The sequence below is a fragment of the Mya arenaria genome, chromosome 9 (assembly GCF_026914265.1).
Source record: "Mya arenaria isolate MELC-2E11 chromosome 9, ASM2691426v1".
In the NCBI taxonomy this organism is placed as follows: Eukaryota; Metazoa; Mollusca; class Bivalvia; order Myida; family Myidae; genus Mya; species Mya arenaria.
In genome coordinates, this window is record NC_069130.1 from 72,834,986 (window position 1) to 72,860,538 (window position 25,553).

The following is a 25,553-nucleotide window of genomic DNA, read 5'->3' on the forward strand; positions in this document are numbered from 1 at the left end:
GAAGCGGTCATCAACATAAGAAGGACTGCGTGGCTGACTGAAATGGTCTTCCACATTAGAAGGACTGCAGGGTTGGCTGAAGCTGTCATCCACATTAGAAGGACTGTGTTGTTGACTGAAATGGTCTTCCACATTAGAAGGACTGCAGGGTTGGCTGAAGCTGTCATCCACATATGAAGGACCTGAGGGCTGACTGAAGCGGTCATCCACATTATAAGGAATGCATGGCAGTAAGGGGTCCCACCAGCCCAAGCTGATAACGCTGAAAAATATTAATGGATATATTTGAATTCACTGGTTAATCAAAAATGTCTGTTGTTGACTCCCTTGTTACTTTAAGCTAATACTTGATATTCAATTCTTAGCAATTAACACAGTTTACAGTTTATTAGTAGACAAACAGCTATCATTGTTTAAACCAGGAGGAAACAACTACATTTCATAATAATTTACTGTTCAAGTTTTGACTGTACTACAGCAGTTGGCATTTTACCTGCCTGGTGAGTTTAGAAATTGTTTCAACACCAACAAATTTGTCTGTGTTATAACAACAAGAGGCCCAAAATGGCCTATGCTCTACTGGTATGGCTTTTGTGGTCATATCAATCCAGAGCATGTATGTATGGGTAAAAGGCAACAGACATATAGTTTATGTTTTGTGTTTGGGTTACCTGAAAACGTAGCACGTTCAACATCTGAGCCCAGAAAGTATTGCAAGCAGATTAGTTGCATGAACTATTTTAATATGTGCCAAGTAAAAGTCATCTGACAAAAAAAAAATGCTTTCAAAACTGTACTCATAGTAAAATTTTCTAGAGTTTTAAAAGTTAAAAAAATTTGGTCAAAAGGTCAAAGTCAAGGGCATCCTAGGACAGCATTGATCAATTTGAACAAATATTCACAATCAATTGTGCTGAGATGGATGCACGAACACACAAAAAGATTTTCAAACCTTTCCAGATTTATGTTTACCAAACCTGTGAACCCTGGGTGTGGCCAGTAATGACACCAGGTGCATAACTTAAACATTCACAACCAAGCAAAAAGCAAATTGTCTCTCAAAATCCTAGACTTGCAAATTGTCTCCCTTAACTATAGACTTGAATTAACATATACATGTAAACTTGGCTAAAAATAGAATTCGCTCATGCAGACCTGGCTAAAAATAGAAAGCATTTCTTTAAAACTTTCATGGCCCATAATCAAGGCATTCATGGGCGGATCTTGCTGGTTTTCGAAAGGAACCAAGCTTTAATGGATATCTAGATACTGTACAAGTTTCATCGAGATATAATCAAAACTGAAGACTGTATCGTGTTCACAACCAATTGTTTACACAATAGCATTTTTTTATACTATCAAGTGCCATAATCTAGGCATGCATGGACGGATCTGGCTGGTTTTCGAAAGGAACCGAACTCTAATGGATATGTAGATACTGTACAAGTTTCATGGAGATACAATCAAAACTGAAGACTGTATCTTGTTTACAAGCAATTGTTTACAGACGCACGACCGCACAGACGCACGACCGCACGGATGCACATACTACGTACACATTACCATCGCATAAGCTCTTCTGGCCTTTGGCCAGTAGAGCTAAAAACTGTTTTCATTATTTTGATAGATCTTTTATCATAATTATTGTTATGCAATTTAATGAGTATTGACCATGTAAAGTGACAATTTAAGAACACTTTATCTGTTGATTTAACACCAGAACCAATATGAGGATAATCATCGTACGCTTACAATCCCTATCTATAACGTCCATGTGACACAGTCATGGCCGCATCTCTGGGGTCATCTCTGAATCCATCCACCCAAGAAACAAGTCCTGCAAAATATCATTTAAAACTACATTTATGTTTCTAAATATGATATAAATCATGTGTAAACTTAAAAACACTATCAATAATGCAATATATACATTATTAAAAGCTACCTTACTTGGGGAAACATAAATGTTTTTAAGAACAACTTAAAGGGATAATGTGAGTGACCCGGAAATCATTTGGTTTATGATGTGCCACACCTTTATGCAATTTACCTTGGCCTTTTTTAGATTATTACTTTTCCTTATTTCTAAGAGTGTACATGTAACTAAAAAAATAAAACTCTTCTTTCCTTCTGCTATGAAAAGCAGTACCACAACAGTAATTTAAAGAGAGTGATTCTCATAGCATTGATAGATTATAGGCTCTTGGACAGCAACATTGTCTGAGAAATGGAGATCAGACTAAATTTAATATTTCTCCAGAGAAAATTAATGGATTTACATGAGTTAAAAAACATGATATAGCCTTTGTGTTATAGTTGTTCCATAATATCCCCTGTTTTAGTCCCCTCACACCATTCAACATGTGTTTTTAGAGCTTTATGATACATTTACTTTGAATTTTCAATAAAAAATCATAGATTTCCATATTTCAATAATAATAAAATACAAATATTTGCATTCATTTAGCACATATTGTAAATATACAATCACTAGCTTCAAAATGGTGATTAAAAACAAACATAAATACCTTATAGTGTTATAAAACACTGTTAACTTTCTTATCCGTCGCCCCCCTCCCCCTTTTTTACATCTTAAACTCAATGAGGATGACATGGCAGCTTTAGCGCCAACTTATCATTGAGCACAAACTTAAATGTGGCACTGAAAATCCAAAGTCTGTCAGTAAATGGCCACTATAATTTCAACTGCATGGTTTCTTCATACAAACCTGGACAAAATATTTCTCAGGTCTATAGTGTGGCTATTGGAAATCATACTACCGGGTAGTCACAAGTTAATAATGTGATGGGTCTAAATGCAGGCCAAAACAAACTGTGCTGGACTGGTGCCTACCTGTGCAACACAAACTTTGAAATTGAATGTCCAGGTGGCCCTGCCGGCATTGCTGTATAGCAAATCTGCAAAACACTGTACTGGTAATGTCTGTAAGAAAGCTGACCCACAGCAGCATCAGAATCTAGGCAAATTAATAAAGCCAGAGGTGCCAATTGGAGCCCAAATATGTTTTGAAATCGCACACCAAGCATCTCAACAAGAAACTGCTTGAGCACTAGCCAAGGACATAAAGACATAAAAGATTTACTGCTTACCTGAAGTTTGTAAGGCTACAGGTGAGTGCTAGTCTGGAAACTGCAGTCACTGTCTGGACAAGTCTCTCGTCTGTGAGGGAAAAGGTGGCTTCAGTGAATGGTGGTACCACTCAGCATTTCAGCCCAAACATGACATCGAGTACCTGAAATTGACAGAGAATGACTATGCTTGAAATACGACTCAGTAAACAGGCAGTTATGAGGGTATCAGATGAAACTTCCAACAGAAGTGCGAGGTGTTCAATTCAGGAGTACTGTCGACAATACTGTTACATGTAAATCTGTCAAGAAACTTTGCTAGTTCTCTGTGCAGCAATTGCAAAGGTGCTTAGCTCTGTTAAAAGATTATGTGTTCTTACTGATTATGGATTTTTAAAAGGGCTTGAACAGAAAGCATAATATGAAAAGCTTAGAACTAGGGATGCAAACAAATGGCAAAATTAATATTTGATTATCAAAATACATCTTTTAGAAGTTGTAGTAAACTGTTATTATTATTTGCTGTTGTAATAGTCGGGGCATTTTGACCTACTTTGTCAAAGCCAGTATGCTCTGAGGACCCTGATTACCTCAAATGAGCCTCTGAAAACATTCCCATTTTCAGAATAAAAACACAATACATTTTGAACTAACAAAAACCAAAATCAAATAATTTCAATTCCACTGCCTTCATTTGCAAACAATGTTAATTTAGATTGATCTCTTATCTATTGCTTAATGCGCCAATGGAGGGTCTTTCCATAGGACGAGTAGCCTCGTTCTGGGATTGACCTCTACGAAATATAACTATGAAAAAACCAACTCGGAAACTAGCATCATATGCGGATTTTGACTCATAGTACATCAATAGAGGAAATATACCTTTAAATGCTATAATATACAGTCTCATTTCAAAGCACGAACATTATATCGAAAACATGGAAAACAGTAACAAGAGGGCCATGATGGCCCTAAATCGCTCACCTGAGTAAAAGAGTTTAACCTTTGTTATTAATATAGCTTGTTTCTCAAAGTATATTGAACAAGAGCTGTCAAAGTATGTGACAAATGCCCCCCAATGTGACATTGATCTATGAACAAGTACATAAAAAGGTGATCTTGCCTTTATGTGTCAAATACATATTGCAAGTTATATTAAATTTATGTCCTCATATTCAGCATTCCATTGTGAATAAACACTTAGTGTATCTTTCACCTTAGAGGTAGGGACATGGGTCTTGCACACGACACATTGTCTTGGTATGTCGAAAACATATGGCAAGTCATTTTAAAATCTGTCCATATAAGAGTAAGTCACAGCGCGGACACGACAGCCTATATTTCCTTCAGGTTGCCATGGCAACCAGAGTTCTGCATGGAATTATTTTTTTTGAACAATTTTGAAAAAGCACCAATCAAGGATCATTCCTATGAAGTTTCATCAAAATTGTCCAAGTGGTTTAGGAGAAGAAGATGATTGTAACCAATTGTTGACACTTTTCCTTTAGGTTGCCATGTCAACCAGAGTTCTACATGGAATTAATTTCTTTGAACAATTTTGAAAAAGCACCAACCAAGGATCATTCCTATGAAGTTTCATCAAAATTGTCAAAGCGGTTTAGGAGAAGAAGATGATTATAACCAATTGTTGACATTTTCCTTTAGGTTGCCATGGCAACCGGGCCAAACAAAATTATGTGAACAAATTTAAGAGAGGTCCATGCAAGGACACTTCAAACCAAATTTGCTGAAGATCTATCAAGGGGTTCATGCGAAGAAAATGTTAGGTTTTTTTTACTAATTTTAGCTCTGGTGGCCCTTAAAAGGGGCCAAACAAAATTATTTGAAAAGACCTGACAGAGGCCCATGCTAGGATGCTTCAGACTTGAAGATCCATCATGCAGTTAATAAGATCAAGTTGTTTAAAGGTTTTTCTTTTTTTTGCTCTGGTGACCGTTAAAAGGGGCCAAACAAAACCATTTGAACAAAGTTGAGAAAGGACCATGTAAGGATGCTACATATCAAGACAGTATGGAGTCATTCTGACCTTTACTTTCAGAGGAAAAGATGTTTAAGTGACAAGACAATGTAAAAACAAATGACCCCTGAGCAAGGCCAATTTGACCCCGGGACAATAATTTGAATACCTTTGGTGTAGGTCCACTAGGTAACACTATGTACCAAATATGAAAGCTCTAGGTCTTATATTTTGGAGAAGAGGATTTTTAAAGTTTTATTATATAAGACTATATAAAAATATTGAAAACCTAAGCCTATGAACACGGGGCGTGGCCAATTTTGACCCCAGGGCTAAAGTTTGAACAATCTTAATAGTGGTCCGATAAACAATGCTTCATACCAAATATCTAAGGCCTTCGCCTTTTGGTTTCGGAGAAGAAGTTTTCATCATATACATATATAAGGAAACCCATGACCGCCCGGGTGGGGCCATTTTTTGACCCCAGGGCCAAAGACTGAACAATATTGGTACAAGTCAACTAGATGATATATCATGCCAAATATCTAAGCTCTTGTCACTACTTGATTTTACGTGTGTATCTATATATGTATATTTGTTATTAATTGTTGTATGTGGCCATATTGAAAATTGGTATGTGTACTAAATATGTTATCCAGTTTAAATTAAGACGTTACTTGTCTTTGTGAGTTCGGAGAATATTTTTTAAGTTTTCACAATATAGAGAAAACCCATCAGCCCCGGGGTGTGGCCAATTTTGACCCCAGGGCCATAATTTGAACAAACTTTGTAGAGGTCCACTAGACGATGAATCATGCCAAATATCTAAGCTCTAAGCCACGTAAGTTCAGAGGAGATGATTTTTGAAGTTTTCACTATAAACATATAGAGAAAACCCATGACCCCCGAAGGGGGTGGGGCCAATTTTGACCCCAAGGCCATAATTTGAACAATCTTTGTAGAGGTCCACTAGACAATGAATCATGCCAAATATCTAAGCTCTAAGCATGTAAGTTCAGAGGAGATTTTTTATTTTTTTTAATATAAACATATAGAGAAAACCCATGACCACCCAGGGGCGGGGCCAATTTTGACCACAGGGCCATAATTTGAACAATCTTTGTAGAGGTCCACTAGACGATAAATCATGCCAAATATCTAAGCTCTAGTCCAAGTAAGTTAAGAGGAGAAGATTTTTGAAGTTTTAACTATAAACATATCAAGTATATCCATGACCCCCCATGGCGGGGCCAATTTTGACCCCAAGGCCATAATTTGAACAATCTTTGTAGAGGTCCACTTGACGATGAATCATGCCAAATATCTAAGCTCTAGTCCAAGTAAGTTCAAAGGAGAAGATTTTTGAAGTTTTCACTATAAACATATAGAGAATACCCTAACCCCCCGGGGCGGGGCCAATTTTGACCCCAAGGCCATAATTTGAACAATCTTTGTAGAGGTCCACTAGACGATGAATCATGCCAAATATCTAAGCTCTAGTCCAAGTAAGTTAAGAGGAGAAGATTTTTGAAGTTTTAACTATAAACATATCAAATATACCCATGACCCCCCGGGGCGGGGCCAATTTTGACCCCAAGGCCATAATTTGAACAATCTTTGTAGAGGTCCACTAGACGATGAATCATGCCAAATATCTAAGCTCTAGTCCAAGTAAGTTCAAAGGAGAAGATTTTTGAAGTTTTCACTACAAACATATAGAGAAAACCCATGACCCCCCGGGGCAGAGCCAATTTTGACCCCAAGGCCATAATTTGAACAATCTTTGTAAAGGTCCACTAGACGAGGAATCATGCCAAATATCTAAGCTCTAGTCCAAGTAAGTTCAGAGGAGAAGATTTTTGAAGTTTTAACTATAAACATATAGAGCATATCCATGACCCCCCGGGGAGGGGCCAATTTTGACCCCAGGGCCATAATTTGAACAATCTTAGTAGAGGTCCACTAGACGATGAACCATGACAAATATCTAAGCTCTAGGCCAAGTAAGTTCAGAGGAGAAGATTTTTTAAGTTTTCACTATAAACATATAGAGAAAACCCATGACCCCCCGGGGCGGGGCCAATTTTGACCCAAGGGCCATAATTTGAACAATCTTGGTAGAGGACCATTTGGTGATCCTACCTACCATATATATACAGGCCTAAGCCTTGTGGTTTGGGAGAAGAAGATTTTTAAAGTTTTTCCTTTCCATTGCCATGGCAACCAGAGTTCTGCATGGAATTCAATTCTTTGAACAATTTTCAAAGGGGACCACCCAAGGAACATTCCTGTGAAGTTTGGATGAAATTGGCTAAGCGGTTTGAGGAGATGTCTTTTAAAGTAAAAGTTTACGGACAGACGACGGACGGACGACGGACAAATTGTGATCACAAAAGCTCACCTTGTCAATATGTGACAGGTGAGCTAAAAAGCACATGTATTTTACCACATTATTGTAGCACATGTCATTTATAGCATCACACCGATTACAGCAGTGTTGCACAGCTTAATTTGCAGCCAAGGCAACACATTTGTGTGAAGGTCGGTTCCTTAAATAGATAATTGGCAAAGGCATTAAAATTTTACGAAAATGATAGAAATATTTGATGTCACTTGTATAATAGCCAGTTGTTGTAAAATGATGGGGACTTTAGTACCCGATGATATGTCCCTAAGTGACATATGAAGCCTGTATAGTGTATTGTTATCACCTCTGGTGTAATGGGCAAATTGCTTTAATTAATACAAGACAAAAAAACTTTGCACACAGCAATAGTGTGTAAGGCAAAATATTTTTATTCCTTTTATTCAATAACAAAACATCGAATATTCGAATACTGATATAGACATTTGAATACCAAATGTTTGATCGAATATTCAAATATTTGTTTGTATCTCTACTTAGAACGCTACAGACATCAATGATTTTACAATACCTGCAAGATTTAAAAAGAAAACATTTATTTCTCCAGTCTTTCATGGCCTACACACCAATGAACAATACAGCCTGTCCCTCATACTCTCCACATCAACTTCCAGAACCTCCAGAAGGTCATCAAGCATGTTGTCAATACACGTGTCACACCCTGAAATAATATGTGTAACACTTTGAAAGTATATGCATCACACACAGACAATGCGAATGTCCGTCGGACAGTCGGACATGTCCGGTATATTTCCATTTTGACCGACGAAACTTTTGTTTTGGTCGGTCACAATGTCCGGTGAAAAATTACAGTCAGCACCATTTAATTTTCGGAAAATTTACTTTCAGTTTCTAAATAAATGTTCAGAGTTATTTTTAACTATTATATCATGATTATTCAGCGTGTTAATCCGTGTATCACTATTTGTAAACCCCGTTTCGACATGTTTCCGTAAAAGCCGATAAAACGCGTAAGGTTCCGATTTCAGCTCGTAATTTAATACTTTTATTTTACGGAAATGTTCGGAAATTACAAAATTCCGTATGTATTTATTTTCGGCGAAGTGGTTCCCGGCAATCGTTTTAATTTAGATATGATGATTAATATACTGAGCTGACTTTCTTTCCGCTCTGTTTAACTTTGCCAATAACAAGAAATCTACTTTCATTTTTGCATAAATGTTGTGCCTGACTTGTAGTACAATTCGTTACATTTTATAACCGTACTGTATCTTTAATTTAAAGATGAATTAAAAGAGTAAGATCTAGCTGTTCCATGGGTAGACAAACCATATATGAGGTTTTTTTGGGAGGCAAGGGAAGAAAAAAATTATGACATAAGATCCGAATATTGATTTTTTTTTACATGATATTTAGCTTTTTTTGTAATTTATTATAGAACTGTAAGACAAATCTATCCAAATAGATCTAAACCTGTTATAATGGGGATTTGCAAAACTTATTTAAAAAAAAAGATGCTTAAAATCAAGGTTTCAGCTGATGTAACCGAATACTGTTTGTAACATTGCGACAGGTAAAAATTTGTTGCGACAGGTAAACTTAAGGTGTTTACCTGTCGCAATGTCCTGTGAAGAAGAAAAAGTTTTCGGGTTGTCTGCACACACAGTAAGTATACGTGTCACACACAGCATAAATAATGTTTTATAAATATATCAGCTTTTCCAATAAGATCTGTCCCAGAGACCTAGTTTTTTACCCTAGATGACACACTTTTTCATCTTTTTATGACATTGGTAAAATATTTGACTTAGTGATCTAGTTTTTGATCTGAGGTGACCCATATTCACAAATGTTTAAGACACATGAAGACATATACTCTGACCAAGTTTCATTTTTGAAAAAAAAAATGAATTTTTATGACCGTCACCTTGTGACCTAGATTTTGAGCGGGGATGACCATATAAAAGAACTTTCAAATATTCTGACCAAGTTCCATAAAGACTCGAGAAAAATTGTTAAATTTATGACATGGAAATATTTTCCCTAGATTTAACCTAGTGACTTAGAATTTGATCCAGGATGAAAGATATAAAAAATAATCAAGATATTTTGCAGACAAATATTCTGAACAAGTGGTTATATTTTTCCTAAGATTTGACCTAGATTTTGACCCTGGTTGTCTCATATTAAAAATATGAAAGATATAATGCAGACAAGCATTCTGACCATGTTTCATCAAGATTTGATAACAATTGTTGAATTTATTAGCATGAAATATTTCTTCTAAAAATTTGATCTAGTCACTTAGTTTTTTACCCGAGATGACCAATATTCATATGTATTGAAGATGACATGCTGACAAATAGTCTGAACAAGTATGATAACAATTGGGAAAAAAAAACTTGATATTATAACATAGAATAAAAAGTAGAATTGTTAACACCCGCCCGCTTGCCCGGTTTTCGCCGGTGAAAAATCCAGCTAAAAGGTATTCAACAACTGTTATATACCGCACAAAGCATAAAATGAGGCAGTCAAAATTTACCGTAAAGAATGAATAAAAACTCTAATGCTCAACTATTCAGCTGCTTTTCGGTGTATGGATTGAAAAGTTTTGGCAAAATATGCATGGATCACTGTTTGATTAGATTTCAATGCAATACATGATGTGCCGAGATATTTACATAAGTCGAAAAAGGAGCAGAATGCTTGATAGAGTTACCTCCCCCTGTGTACAGGGTGGGGGCATGTTGGTTAACAAGCATGCAAAGTTTCAAAGACAGATGTCATTGGAATTTGAAAATATTTGAGGTGGTAGCAAACTTTAATATAAATTCTAAGTCCAAAAAGGGGCATTATTTTGTTAAAATGCTTGATAGAGTTACCTCCTCCTGTGTACAAGTTGGGGCCATGGTGGTGAACAAGTGTGCAAAGTTTCAAAGACATATGTCAATGGACTTTGAAAATATTTGAGGTGGTAGCAAACTTTAATATAAATTCTAAGTCGAAAAAGGAGCATAATTTGGTCAGAATGCTTGACAGAGTTACCTCCCCCTGTGTACAGGGTGGGGGCATGTTGGTTAACAAGCATGCAAAGTTTCAAAGACAGATGTCATTGGAATTTGAAAATATTTGAGGTGGTAGCAAACTTTAATATAAATTCTAAGTAAAAAAGGGGGCATTATTTTGTTAAAATGCTTGATAGAGTTACCTCCTCCTGTGTACAAGTTGGGGCCATGGTGGTGAACAAGTGTGCAAAGTTTCAAAGACATATGTCAATGGACTTTGAAAATATTATTTTCAAAGTAAAAAAATGGGCATAATTTTGTCAAAATGCTTGATTGAGTTACCTTTTCCTGGTTGCAGGTTGGGGGTATGATGCAAAGTTTCAAACCCATATGTCAATGGACTTTGAAAATATTTGAGGTGGTACACAAACTTTAACATAAGTGGATACGCCGACGCCGACACTGGTGATTAGGATAGCTCTACTTATTCTTCGAATAGTCGCGCTAAAAATCGAAATCAATGGTTCTATTATGCATACCATATTTAATTTAAAAGAAAATTGCAGAAGAAAGGTATTTCAACCTAATAATTATGAGAGGATAGTTTATCACTGTAAATCTTTTAGGACCCACCAGTCATTTAATATTTGTGCATTCTCAGCTATTGAATACACAGTTACAATCTTGTTATCAATAATTAATAATTTCCATTAATGCATTATTTAGAAAGTAATTAAAGGTTAATCACTAAAAAATGTTTGTTATACATGTGTATGTACTGACTTTAAATATTAGTGTCACTATAGAGTTTCAATTCAATCTCTTTAGAATTTTCCAAGACACGGCCAAAACAATCACAAATTATGAAAAAAAATACTTGAGGGGAGATAACTTAATTATATTCGTAAAATGATTATTTGTCCACTTCACATTCTCTCATTGCCATCTATCTATGTACCTAGTTATATACCATTCTATTTAAAAAAAAATCCAAGATATAGTTACTAAATGTTTCTAAGGTTATTTGGCTATTATACTAAGACCGGCCATCTTATTGAAATAAGATTCAAATCAACCAAGCTATTCCTATACTTTGGTTGTTATCTGAAAATGTATAAATAATGCTAAATGTTTTTTTGTTTTTTTAATTTTCTCAAAGAATTATATTGATTACTACAAAAATTAAGTTACTAAAAGTTAAAAAAAAAAGGCAAGAGATTTATACCGAGTAGTGAGAACTGAGATCGGTGACCTAGTTTTTTTTACCCCAGATGACCCATATTCAAACTTGAGTTAAAAAGTCATCCAAACAACCTTTATGACAAATTTCCAGGATATTTGGGCTGAAAACGTGAGTGCTAACTAGGTTTTTCATATTTCGGCAGTGTCCGACCTAATTTTTGACCCCAGATGACCCATATTCAAACTTGAGCTAGAAGACAAATTTCCAGGATATTTGGACTGAAGTAGCCTCTAGAGTGTTAACAAGATTTTTTGATTTTGGGGTATTGTGACCGAGTTTATCATACCAGATGACCCATATTCAAACTCGTCAAAGTATTCACTACTGGGACAAACATCCTGACTAAGTTTCATGACTTTTTAGGCAAAAATATGATCACTAGAGTGTTTACAAACTAAGTGTGGACGGACAATGAATGACAGACATTCATCGATCCTAATAGCTCACCCTCAGCCTACAGTTTAAAATAATCATTTCTTGCGATAGCAGCAGTACAAAACCCAGGAATGACTCGGACAAGAAATAAAGTAGTTTATTTTTATTTGATTATTCTGTATTTACCTGCAGCTCCCCTGCAGCCATATCTAGGTTGTTATGTGAATCATTGAGCTGTTGTGTGGACTCTTTAAGGGATTCCTTAGTCAAATCTTCCCCGAGTAAGATCTCGTCGACGCTCATTTCAATCTTTGGTTTTGTGTTGAGGATTAGTTCTGCAAGAATGCTCTTTGCCTTGGTGGTCGTAGCTGCTGAATTCTCACTGTTTACCTGTTAAACAAATACTGAAGAGTGCATTTGTGTTCTGTTCTTATTGAGACTTTGGTAGTATAGTAGGTTCTCATATTCATATTTTATTTAATCAACCACAAACATAACAACATAAACCTTGTCCAAGAAGGTCATATTTATCTAAGGCATCAGCAGTAATTTCAATGACATGCCTGCTTTGGTGAACTACCTTCATTATAATAAGGTGTTAATTTTGGAACTACAGGAAATATACATTTAACTTTATCCAAAGATTTAGGAGTTGTGTCCATTGACCTCATCAATATAAATTATCACTTGACACTGCAACACACAATGCCAGATTCATAGGCGTAAGTGGTAAGGCCTTCCTTCAATTCTTTACTTTTAAACCAAACACCTCATTTATTCCATGTTACCAGTAGAACTAAGAGCCATTGGTTGACCTCTTCAGTATCACCAGAGACTGTGTCACGGAAAGTCGGAAAGTCGCCTGCTTCTGAGGTGTCAGTTGTAGAGCCTTTACACCTTCTAGTACTGTAATACAGAAATCTTATCAGGGGGAACTCTTAAGGACAGTTTGCATAAGAAGCAAAGGTTTAGTCAACTTTTTTTACTTTTTTTCTTCAAACAAAGTTAGTTTTTTTTATCGTTTTTGTTTTTTTATCGTTTTATATCTTTAAAATTATTTGTTTAAGGCCACAACAAATTGATCATTTGTTCGTCGGATTTGCCGCACCTAAAATTCGAAAAACAAAAAAAAATAAAAAACTTTGTTTTTGCGCCCGCACTTACTATTTGGCCGCCCATATTATTTTTTTTGTTTACTTCTGAATTTCCTCTATTTTCTGAAGTTATTTTACTAAGAATTTAATCCTTCAACGTCAACTTCGCCTTTTTTGAAGGTATTTCCATGCTTTACATTCTTCGCGAGCAAAATTTCCTCGTGTCAGGACAAAATCAGGTCCGGGTAACCGCAAAACAGCCGATATTTGTTGACAGTCTTTTTTGTCGGGAATATTTTGCAGGACGCACCGTCGTTATTTATTTCCGGTATTAATTTTCGGGTTACTTTCAGTTTTCGTAATGTAAAATACACGTTTTAAATGAAAATCAGTGTCAAAGTCAATGGATTACAGTCTTCAGTAAACAACAACAGTTTCACAGCGTCGAAGTCAATAATTATCTATGTGTGTTTTAAGTAATTCATTGTTTTGTACTCAAAATTTTGTGTTAAATAATAACTAAATCGGATTTTGAGTGCAAAACTTATATTAAAATACACGGACACACGAATTAACACAATTGAACATGTTTTGGTGAGTTATTTTTTAAATTTTCTAAAATGCATTTCTCAGTTTTCATATAATCATAATCGTTATAAACAGATAAAACAGATAAAAATAGTAGGACTTGTAAATGTTTTAGAAACAGCCTGTACATTGAATTTATGAACCATTTAATCCACGCCCCCTCCCCCCCCCAGGTCCTGGGGTATACCAGGGATAGTCGGGGAAATGGGGGAATATTAAATAAGTTTTTACCTTCCAGGTGGCCCCACAGTGCCGGGTGAATGCAGTGGATATACCCGGGGTTGGCTGGACTGAAAATCAAAGTCCCCGCTATTCCCCGGACCTTGGGGCGTGGTTACAATTGACTAGTGCATTACATACACATGGACAGTATAAAAAAACATCAGTAAAATCAGAAAATAAAACCTTTTATAAGTAAAATGACTGTTTTAATTTTCTCAATTCTTCGTTTTTATCCACTTGTTTTCTTTGATCCATTTGTATAAAATGGCCTGTAATTAAAGTGGCCTGTTTCTTATGGGCATTGGTTTATACTATTTTTTTTAGCTCGATTGTGACGAAAGCTGATAGCTTATAGAATCACTCTCGAGTCCGTTTCCTGGGCAGAAACCAGTACTGTGTCCTTTTTTGAGAAGCTATGAGAAAGTACCCTGGTGGGGATCGAACCCACAACCTCTTAGGTGAGAGGCGGACACCTATACCACTAGACCACTCTCACCCTCTTATGGGCATTGAAGCTATGGAGGCCGACATGATATTCTTTTTCAAGGCACGGACCTATAAACCATAGGTTCGGGGTAAAGGCGGGTTCTTTAAAGGGAAATATCTTTATTCCACCACCTGCTCTAATATAATGACTGGTGCCACATTTGCAGATTTGTTTGATACTGCTTCATTTATGTTGTCCCGCAATTTAATCCACAGTGTCTTTTTTAGATATGTTCTCTGTGTTATTTACATTTTCAATCTTCTGAAATGTCAAAGTCACTAGTAGTTGACACCAATTTAATCATGTGCTTCAAGAGGTTCAAATTTAGACCTGACCCAATATTTAGAAATGCTAAATCATGAATAACTCTTACAAGTCTAAAATGTTTTTTTTTGTAATAGTAAGTTACGGAATTAATACAATAGTTTTCTTTTTGGTCTTCGAATAATTGTATGTTACTATGAGGAATGTTGTCTTTACAATAATCCACGTTTAAATTGAAGTTAATAGTAAAGCACTGGACCTTATTGCCATTTGTTAAATACTGAGAGAGATTTTCATGTCACTGTGATACAATCAAAACCTTTTCATTAATAACTGAACATATGTTTGCAATTAAAAAGCATTTCTTGACATAATTGTATGATAGATTTGGTAACAAATATACTTTTTATTTTTTTTAATTTTTCGCCTTGCGCTCGCCTCTGATTTGCCTTAAATTAAAAAAAAAGTTTTTTTTTTTTTTTTCGCTCGCTCGCTCCTACTTTTTTTGGGCAAAATCCGTAGAACAAATGATCAATTTGTTGTGGCCTAAATAATAAATTTGATTTCAAACATTTATTCTTACTTTAATTATTTGAAATCTTCTGTTTTGCATTTCTACTTCCAACAGTATATGTTTTATATATACATTAATTTTGAAACTAAAACATGAACTTAACGGCTTAACATGGGGATTGTAATTTATTAAAATTCATTATTTCCCAAAATAATTTTGAATTTCTCTCAGGTTCCAAGTGATTTCATAAAATACTTATTAGTATGCAATAAACAAGCCACATACACATCTCAGCTTCTTCAATGCATTAGCAAGAGTGTTGTTCTTTCCAGTGAAGTTTCAGGCTTCAAGTTTGGCAATAATCCTTTCTGAAAGGCTGATGTATGTCTCGGTGTTTGTCACTTTGATCCCCTTGTTTATCTGCTGCAAGATTCCATTGAGGTAGCTGATAACAGCTGCAAGGAAAAAAATCCGATAAGCTCAATCTCTTTAATAATTTCAGACTTCACATAGATTTTAAAAGAAATATTTTTAACAATCAAGCTTCAATACAAAATGTGTTTGTAAATATTTGAAAATATGGCAGAAAATGCTGAGGTTTTTTTTAGGACGACAATATTATGTTGAAATGACAGAGTACAGAATGTTTGTCTGTTGCTTTTTTGCATAAAAGCCCTCATCCACCTACTAAAAACCACTTCACAAGTTTTTTCACTTTTTCCTAATTATTCGGAAAAATGAAAGAATGCAAAACATGTAAATGGCTGATAATACCAAAAGCAAATGTAAACAGTAATATTTCATTAAGTGATGCAGGGACAATAACACAATGATAAATACAGGGACAAGCCCAGTAGTTGAAAATTTAAACAAGAGGCATATCAGTGCCTGTGCTCCACTGGCCAAAAGGTTCAAGCAAAGACCACCTAACGAACATTTTCGTCAAGTTTCATAGAAATACAATCATCAATTTTTGAGGAGAAGTTATTTAAAAATATTTTTTACTTTAATAGCTCTGGCTGCCATGTTGTGCAGTGGACCGAAATGATTTGGGCAATTTGAGTAAAGGAGCACCAAACAAACATTTCTGTCAAGTTTTATCGAAAAAAGGTCATCGGTTTCGACGACAAGTCGTATAAAGTTTTTTTATTTTTTAGCTCTGGCAGCCATGGTGTGCAGTGGACTGGAACCATTTAACAAATTTTGGTTAATGACCACCCAAGGAACATTTCTGTCAAGTTTCATCAAAATCTGATCATCGGTTTCTGAGGAGAAGTGGTGTAAAGGTTTTTCCTATTTTTAGCTCTGGCTGCCATGTTGTGCAGCGGAACGGAACCATTTGGGCCATTTTGTCAAAGATTTTGTTGAGATGACCCTTGTTATTAAGTCTCATAAAGATTATGTCAAAATTGTGACGCAGGCAATTTGTGGACTGACGATTGACTAACATGTAATCTTGTCTTGTCATATGACAGGCGAGCTAAAAATTACAAACCATTGTTTTCCAAATGGAAATGGAGACGTTTATTATTGTTTTTTGCGACTTTTAATGGCGACACGTCTTTTAAATAACCCGTTACCGATGTCATTTTCACGTTTTCTTTTCGCAGCCATGCTTGTTTTTCCGCGGGAAATTATCTGGAAATCGACGAGACGTTCCGAATAATCGCTGTCACTAAAAACCGACAAGAACCAACAACAACAGAAAAGAACCCTCAACCTGAAGTAATATAAGCATTTACTGTCTTTTTAGTTTTTAACTTAAGTGATATCGATTTTAATCACTAGTTACTGATTATCAAAATATATTTATACAAGCAGCATTCAACACGCATCCACTTAGTCCTGCATAAGACCATCTTTTTTCACTTCTGATGTGATGTCGGGTCTTTTGCCACTCGCGACACGTTGTCGCTGTTTAAGATATAAGTTTTTCCTTTAAACTATAAATATCGACCCAAAATAATGCTTAAAAGTTAAACAATTAATAAACATTTAATCTGAATAGATTATGAAGCAAATATCTAACCTGAACAAGAACTGACGAGATAGAATCGACTTGGTGTTTCACTTACACTTTTCGGCCATTTAAGTTACTAAAAATAGCTGTTTCATAAACTTTCAGAATGTCACTTAAACGAAAATTAATGTTCAGTCTATATATACTTTCCTATGTATAAATGTAAGGTTTTTAAATTGATCTTTTTGTGAGAACTTTATGCTTATATGTTTACTCATAAATTATTATTGTTTAAAAATTATTTAAAGATGCTATACGTGAAAAATTAAGACATTATTTTTTTTTCTATTAAAGGGAGGTAATTCAGTAGTAAAATGTTATCAAAGCTATTAAAGTATGGCATTTCTTTTCTAACCATGTTGATATTATTACAGTCTATTCAAGCAAGATGCCTTTTGTTTTTACATAGTACCCATAGGTTCTGAAAAACAAGGAGCACTATTCCCAACAGAAGGATGTCACTCCCTATCACTGCATGAGCATCATAATAAAGAAATGTTTACTCAAACTGCAAGCTGCTCAATTGAAATAGGTATTTACCTCAAGCATACAGTTTTATAATGTGGCAAAATAGTCGGACTACTAGATTGTCATTCGGACTAGTAAAATATGCCATTATGCTAGTCCAACTGGCTAGTAGGTTAAAATGTTTTTCGTGAAGACTGCCGACGAGAAGTCCTTAAAGGTTTTTCTATTTTTAACTCTCGCAGCCATGTTGTGCAGCGGACCGGAACCATTTGGGCAATTTTGGTTAAAGGGCATCCCGATGAACATTTATGTAAAGTTTCATCAAAATCTGATAATCGGTTTCTGAGAAGATGTAGTTTAACGTTTTTTTCTATTCTTAGCTCTGGTGCCCATGTTGTGCAGCAGACCAGAACTGTTTGGGCTATTTTGGTTAAGGACTACCCAAGTAACATTTCTGTCAAGTTTCATTGCAATACGATCATCGGTTTCTGAGGAGAAGTCATTTAAAGGTTTTTCTATTTTACCTCTGGGGGCCATCTTGTGCAGTGGACCGAAAACCATTGAAGCAAATTTGATAAAGGACCATCCAAGGAATATTTCTGTTAAGTTTCATCAAAATCTGATCATCGGTTTCTGAGAAGATGTTCTTTAAAGGTTTTTCTATTTTTTTGCCCTGGCAGCCATGTTGTGCAGCGGACCGGAACCATTTGAGCAATTTTGGTTAAGGACCACCCAAGGAACAATTCTGTCAAGTTTCATCAAAATCTGCCTATCCGTTTCAGAGGAGATGTCGTTTAAAGATTTTGCTATTTTTTAGCTGTGGCGGCCATATTGTGCAATGGACCAGAACCATTTGAGCAATTTTAATAAAGGACCACCCAAGGAACATTACTGTCAAGTTTCATCAAAATCTGCCGAACTGTTTCAGAGGAGATGTCGTTTAAAGATTTTGCTATTTTTAGCTCTGGCGGCCATATTGTGCAATGGACCGGAACCATTTGAGCAATTTTGGTAAAGGACCACCAAAGGAACATTCCTGTGAAGTTTTGTCAAAATCCGCTCATCAGTTTCAGAGGAGATGTCGTTTAAAGTAAAAGTTTACGCACACACGCACGCACGCACGCACTCACGACGGACAATCTGTGACGACATAAGCTCCATGGCCTTCGGCCAGTGGAGCTAAAAAATGAGCCAAGCAGACAAACACATATTATATATTTCATTAACTGATCAAACAGAAGCTGCAGGGACAAGCCAAGCAGACAAACACATATTATATATTTCATTAACTGATCAAACAGAAGCTACAGGGACAAGCAAAGCAGACAAACACATATTATATTTCATTAACTTATCAAACAGAAGCTACAGGGACAAGTCAAGCAAACAAACACATATTATATATTTCATTAACTGATCAAACAGAAGCTGCAGGGACAAATCAAGCAAACAAACACATATTATATATTTCATTAACTGATCAAACAGAAGCTGCAGGGACAAGTCAAGCAGACAAACACATATTATATATTTCATTAACTGATCAAACAGAAGCTACAGGGACAAGCCAAGCAGACAAACACATATTATATATTTCATTAACTGATCAAACAGAAGCTGCAGGGACAAATCAAGCAAACAAACACATATTATATATTTCATTAACTGATCAAACAGAAGCTGCAGGGACAAGTCAAGCAGACAAAACATATATATATTTCATTAACTGATCAAACAGAAGCTGCAGGGACAAATCAAGCAAACAAACACATATTATATATTTCATTAACTGATCAAACAGAAGCTGCAGGGACAAGTCAAGCAGACAAACACATATTATATATTTCATTAACTGATCAAACAGAAGCTGCAGGGACAAGCCAAGCAGACAAACACGTATTATATATTTCATTAACTGATCAAACAAAAGCTGCAGGGACAAGCCAAGCAGACAAACACATATTATATATTTCATTAACTGATCAAACAGAAGCTGCAGGGACAAGCCAAGCAGACAAACACATATTATATATTCATTAACTGATCAAACAGAAGCTGCAGGGACAAGCCAAGCAGACAAACACATATTATATATTTCATTAACTGATCAAACAGAAGCTGCAGGGACAAGCCAAGCAGACAAACACATATTATATATTCCATTAACTGATCAAACAGAAGCTGCAGAGATAAGCCAAGCAGACAAACACATATTATATATTTCATTAACTGATCAAACAGAAGCTGCAGAGATAAGCCAAGCAGACAAGCACATATTATATTTTCATTAACTGATCAAACAGAAGCTGCAGGGACAAGCCAAGCAGACAAGCACATATTATATATTTCATTAACTGATCAAACCGAAGCTGCAGAGATAAGCCAAGCAGACAAGCACATATTATATATTTCATTAACTGATCAAACAGAAGCTGCAGGGACAAGCCAAGCAGACAAACACATATTATATATTTCATTAACTGATCAAACAGAAGCTGCAGGGATAAGTCAAGCAGACAAACACATATTATATATTTCATTAACTGATCCAACAGAAGCTGCAGGGACAAGTCAAGCAGACAAACAACAACTGTGTTCCTATCTAAAGGCACAAAGTTGTAAAGCCAAAAGGCTTTTTTCATATATAAAGAAATAATTGATTTTACTTTTCATAGCAATGACCATAGTTCTAAAATCTTATTGGTTTATATGATTAAAAACCATTTACAACTCCTGGGTGATAACAATTTCTAATCATTGTCTACCCTCCAACTGGGGTTTGAAACCAGGACCATTTCATTCTGAATCTGATACACTAACCACTTGTCCATCACCATGGATAATCTAAGACTTCATCAAATTTGTGAACTGATAATAATTATTAAACACATGCAAGATAACTGATTACTCTGGTCCTAATGGTGTTGAAATACAGATCCATTTGCTGAAGTTCGAGAGATACTGGCTCCAGTGTGATGTTCTTGGACTGGTACAGCACTGAATTGTCCTGGGGCTGTAAATACAAGGCAATTTTCATGACAGACAGACAGACAGTTTTTTCGACTTGTACAATGTACATCGTCAACAACACATATATTTATAATTATCAATGTCAACATGTATGCATAGTAACAAACAATATAGAACACCAGTATATATACAAACAAGAGCTGTAACTTAGACAGCGTGCTCGACTATTCCGCCGCTTTTCAGCTTTCAATGGTTTTTATGAAACAGCACCACAAAAATGGCCTGCCTACTCTTTTAAGATTTTTTAAAACAAAATAAGATTTTTCCACTTTAACGGCTTAACATTTTATATAAACAAGAGCCGTCGTAAGACAGCGCGCTCGACTACACCGCTTTGACTTAGAAGTGAATACAATAACGATGTAATATTACCAAGTTAGGTCTCTTAATGTCAAACCCAACTAAAATTATTCGATACAAAAGGTGACTTTGATGCTGCCCTTCCCACCAGCCAGCCCGAACAATGACACAAGCCATTCAAATAACTTGATTTTCCATTATGAAAATGTGGTTGCCTTCAAAGGAAATTAAAAAAAGAATTAAAAAATAATAATAATTCAAGGGCCATAATTTGTATTTAGGCTTAAAGCAGAGTTATATTTCTTGTTGTAAGATGGTCTTAAATAATTTTGAATTTTATTTAGTGCGTTTAATGAACGGTATAGAAGGTTTTTTTAATAAAATCCCAACTTGCCCTTAACTTTTACTTCCCTAAAACTTAAACCTAAGTCAATCAGGGGACATAATTTATATTAAGAATATGGAGTTATGTAACCTCATTGGGTGATGGTCCTGAACAATTGTGTGAAGTATTAGGTCAATTGAATGAAGGGTATAGAAGTCATTAAACAATATCCCAACCTGCCCTAAAACTTTAACCCAAGTTCCATAGTCAATCAGGGGCCATAATTTGTATAAAAGATAATATGGAGTTATCTAACCTCATTATGTGATGGCTCTGAACATCTGTGTGAAGTATTAAGTCAATTGAATGAATGGTATTGGAGTTTTAAGAGAAAATCCCAACTTGCCCTAAAAATTTAACCGGACGCCGACGCCAGGGCGAGTAGTATAGCCCACCTATTCTTCGAATAGTCGAGCTAAAAATGACACAGAGCCAAACTTATTTTAATAATGCTTCAACTAGTCAAATTTATGCTTTTTCTGGTCCACTGATATACAAAGTTAACAGAACTGTTCAGTTTCACAATGTTTTTTTAGTGATCATGTGTTTATAGACAGTCTAAACACCACTATATGCCAAATTATTTGCGCTGGGGACAAATGGAGCAGCAAAGGAAATGGCAAAAAAACACCAAAACTGAAAGATTCATGAAAACTGCTTGTGTTTTCATGTATAAGGTTGCTACATGATGTCGAAAATGCAGCAATAGCATTATTATGCCCAGTTTTAGTGTTTTTTTTGCTTTAAGTATCTGTTTTAAAAGGCTTGATTTGACTTAAAAGTAAGAGTATAGCACTTTATCATTGTCTACACTTTACTGCTTTTTACACCTGATTTGCTATATTAATCTCACTCTTTGGAATCATTTACACACAAACAAGTACTACAGAGTTGACTTACATCTTCATTCTTCTGAAATATTGGATTCAGAGCTGCATCTCCTGTACTCAGATTGCAGACGATATTCCTTTCTCGGAAATCCTTGCCGAGAGCCGGTATGGAATTCCATCACAAGACCACGTTTTGATCAGCATTGACCTCTGTGGCTTCAGCTGTCGGAACCAGGCTGGCTACCAAAATAAACAATAATTAGTGTTTTTAAAGTGCAGTCTCACAGATTGAATGTTTTGACAACATTTTATTAAATAATTGTCCTGAGATTCGATGAAGAAAAAAACTTTTTGGTGCCAATCTGGTGTTCAGTCCCTTTAAGGCATTTTCAGTTGATTCACGTGTTTTCTTTAATTTATAAAGGGAAAAGGTTCTAATCTCAATGAAAGTTTCCTGCTCACTTTTTATTTCTTTTGCCGTCAGAAATGTAAAGTAACTTCAAATAAATGAATATATATATTCATGAATGATTGACAGTATGAATTAATGAAAAGTAGCAATATTTGTTTAAATTGTGTTGCTGTGATTGTTAAAGTAGATGTTTTTCTAGTTCATTAGCTAAAAATCATATGCACACTAAATCAGGGGCATAGCTGGAACCCAATTTGAAGTACTCCCATTTTTAGTGGGGGTCCGGGGGTCCTCCCCCTGAATTTTTTTTGTTTACTCGTGCGATTTGGTGGCATTTGACGCATATCTGGTAACTTGAAATGCAAGTTTTAAGTTAATAATAACTGAAGCAAAAAGGAAAACTGCAAGATCGAGCAATAAATATTCAAAACATATTTATACTTGGTGGAGATGCCTCCCTCCGAATATATAGGATATACAGATGAACAAGTTGCATTGAGGACAAATATCACATATAGTTTGATTTAAACATGGTTCCTTTTTAACATCACAAGCAAATAATACACAAATGTATACATAGTTTATCTTATGGATTTTTTCCCATTCTGAAACATTTTTACACAACAACACACGTTTAAACTTTGAGAACTAACGCCAGCCGACAGTCTTTCCTACGTGCAAAAACATCCACTACGTGCTTAGCGTTGATATCTCGCTCTTGATAAATGTTAAAAAGCCCAAGCCATGAAAGCCTCTTGGTGGTTATCGTACACACACTTTGTTATAATAATATAATTGATGTTTTATTTAACTATACATGTATAACATGTTGACCTTTCAGTATTCTGTGGGTGTTGCCGCTGGTGCGTTAGGCCTGTTTGCTTGTCGCCCCGGGCCTCGAGGAATGGACGGCTCCACCCCAATGTCTCGTGCTGGTGACATAGCCTTTTCGTACAGGTTGTCCCATACTGTTGGATCGTTGCGTTCAGACTGAAATGATATTCGATAGTGACGTAACATTAAACAACGCATTAGTAAAGCGCACGGCAACGTCCATCTTTCTTTTTGTAAATCAGAAGATGGGAAAACATTTAATAACATATGACTACAAAGTTCAATTCATATGTACACACACAAGAATTGAATTGTTTCTGTAAACATATATACAAGCTATGAAATTAGTGCACTGTTTATGAGTGACGGGTCTAGGAAAAAAATATACATGGCCATTTACGCCGATGAAAAGTATAACTATAGTCCGACCCAAAGTAAGATCAAGTACACTGGTACATATTGACTTACATATGAAAATTCATGACACAATTAAATCAATGTTTCGAGAATGGCTTGTGAGTGAACAATATGAACATCGAAAGCCTTTCTATTCAGACGTACATTATTTTCAATAAAAAAGTGATAAGGTGACAGACTAAGAAATATCACATAATTAGGAAAAAATACAATAAACACTTTGAAGAATATTGATTTAGAGCATTAAGGCATTATATAATTTAAGTATGTTTACTCAAGATTACCTAAATGAGCATAGGAAAGTGTGCAAAGCATCCGCCCTAGCTGCCCAGCGGGTCTCGCACAGAGATTGCAGTTTAGTGCGCCTATCCATCTTGACACGGGCAACTTCATCGTTGTCAAGGTTTTCCTGAAAGCGAAGGAGGCGTTAAGCGGAGTAGTTAAAAGCAAACGCTATTTGTTGTACGGTAGCCATCATGTTCCTTGCATACATTTCTTTTGATGCGTGGATAATAGCCAGGTTGAGGCAGTGGGCTTTGCAGTGTGTGTACACAGCCCCAGGAATACGCTGTTGGATCCTTGCCTGTACGCCTCTTTGGATACCGGACATATTGGCAGCGCCATCATATCCCTGGCCACGCATTTTGTTTACGTCAACACCCGCAAGTTCAAGATTTGCTAAGAAGGCATTGGCCAATGTCTCGCCTGTAGTTGATTCGCACTATGCGCACCCAAAAAAATCTTCGCGTAAATCAGCTCCGTCGAAGTATCTAAGGCACATGGCCATCTGTTCCATAGTGCTGGCATCAGTTGCCTCGTCAGCCATAAACCCGAAGCAGGGTGCACTGTTGCACTTTGACACGATACTGTCTGTGATTTGTTTTCCACAAATGGAAATAAGCTCATTTTGTATATCGGGGCTAAGGTACATAGATCTTGGATCTCGTGTTCTAGATGCTCTTTTAATATGGGATCCTGCTTTGCCTGAAAGCTCAATAGGGCCTGAAAATTTCCCTTATCACCTTCAAGCCCCCTCAAGGCAATGTTCTGTTTTCCACAGAACACTATCACATCTGTTATACTAACAAGGATCTTTCTGTTCTCTTCAACAACCACATTGTATTGGGATGACATGCTACATAGTATGTCTTTTTTTTCGCCCTTCATTATTGCTAAGAAATGATCTGCTGAATCACAGTTAGACAGGTGGGCCTCTGATTTCATGTGGCTCAAAACTACCTTGGATATATTGCTCCAATCTTTCAATACTGTTGTGACTAGTGTTTTCACGCGAGCATCAGGGCCAGCGAACATATGGCATTGGGCGCAGTAGACACCATCAGTGACCACAGAATAGCGTAGCCATGGGTATGACACGAAATACTTTGGTTGAAGGGTGCGAAACCGTCCTTGAGCATACCTTAAATTAAAGATAATGTTCCTAATCAGGTTTGCTTCAAAATGGGCAATACAAATCGTTTTCTACAACAACAACAACAACAACAACAACAACAAGAATAAAATAATAACAACATTAGATAACAATAAATATGTAAAAATAATTTTTAAAAATATATGTACTCTCTCCAGATTCGAACTCGAGTTGAT

General features: G+C 35.9%; 1 pseudogene; it reads right to left on the reverse strand.

Moving 5' to 3' along the window:
- On the reverse strand, window positions 1-24,732 carry LOC128246955 (zinc finger MYM-type protein 1-like; annotated as a pseudogene).
- Between the last annotated feature and the right edge of the window lie 821 nt (window positions 24,733-25,553).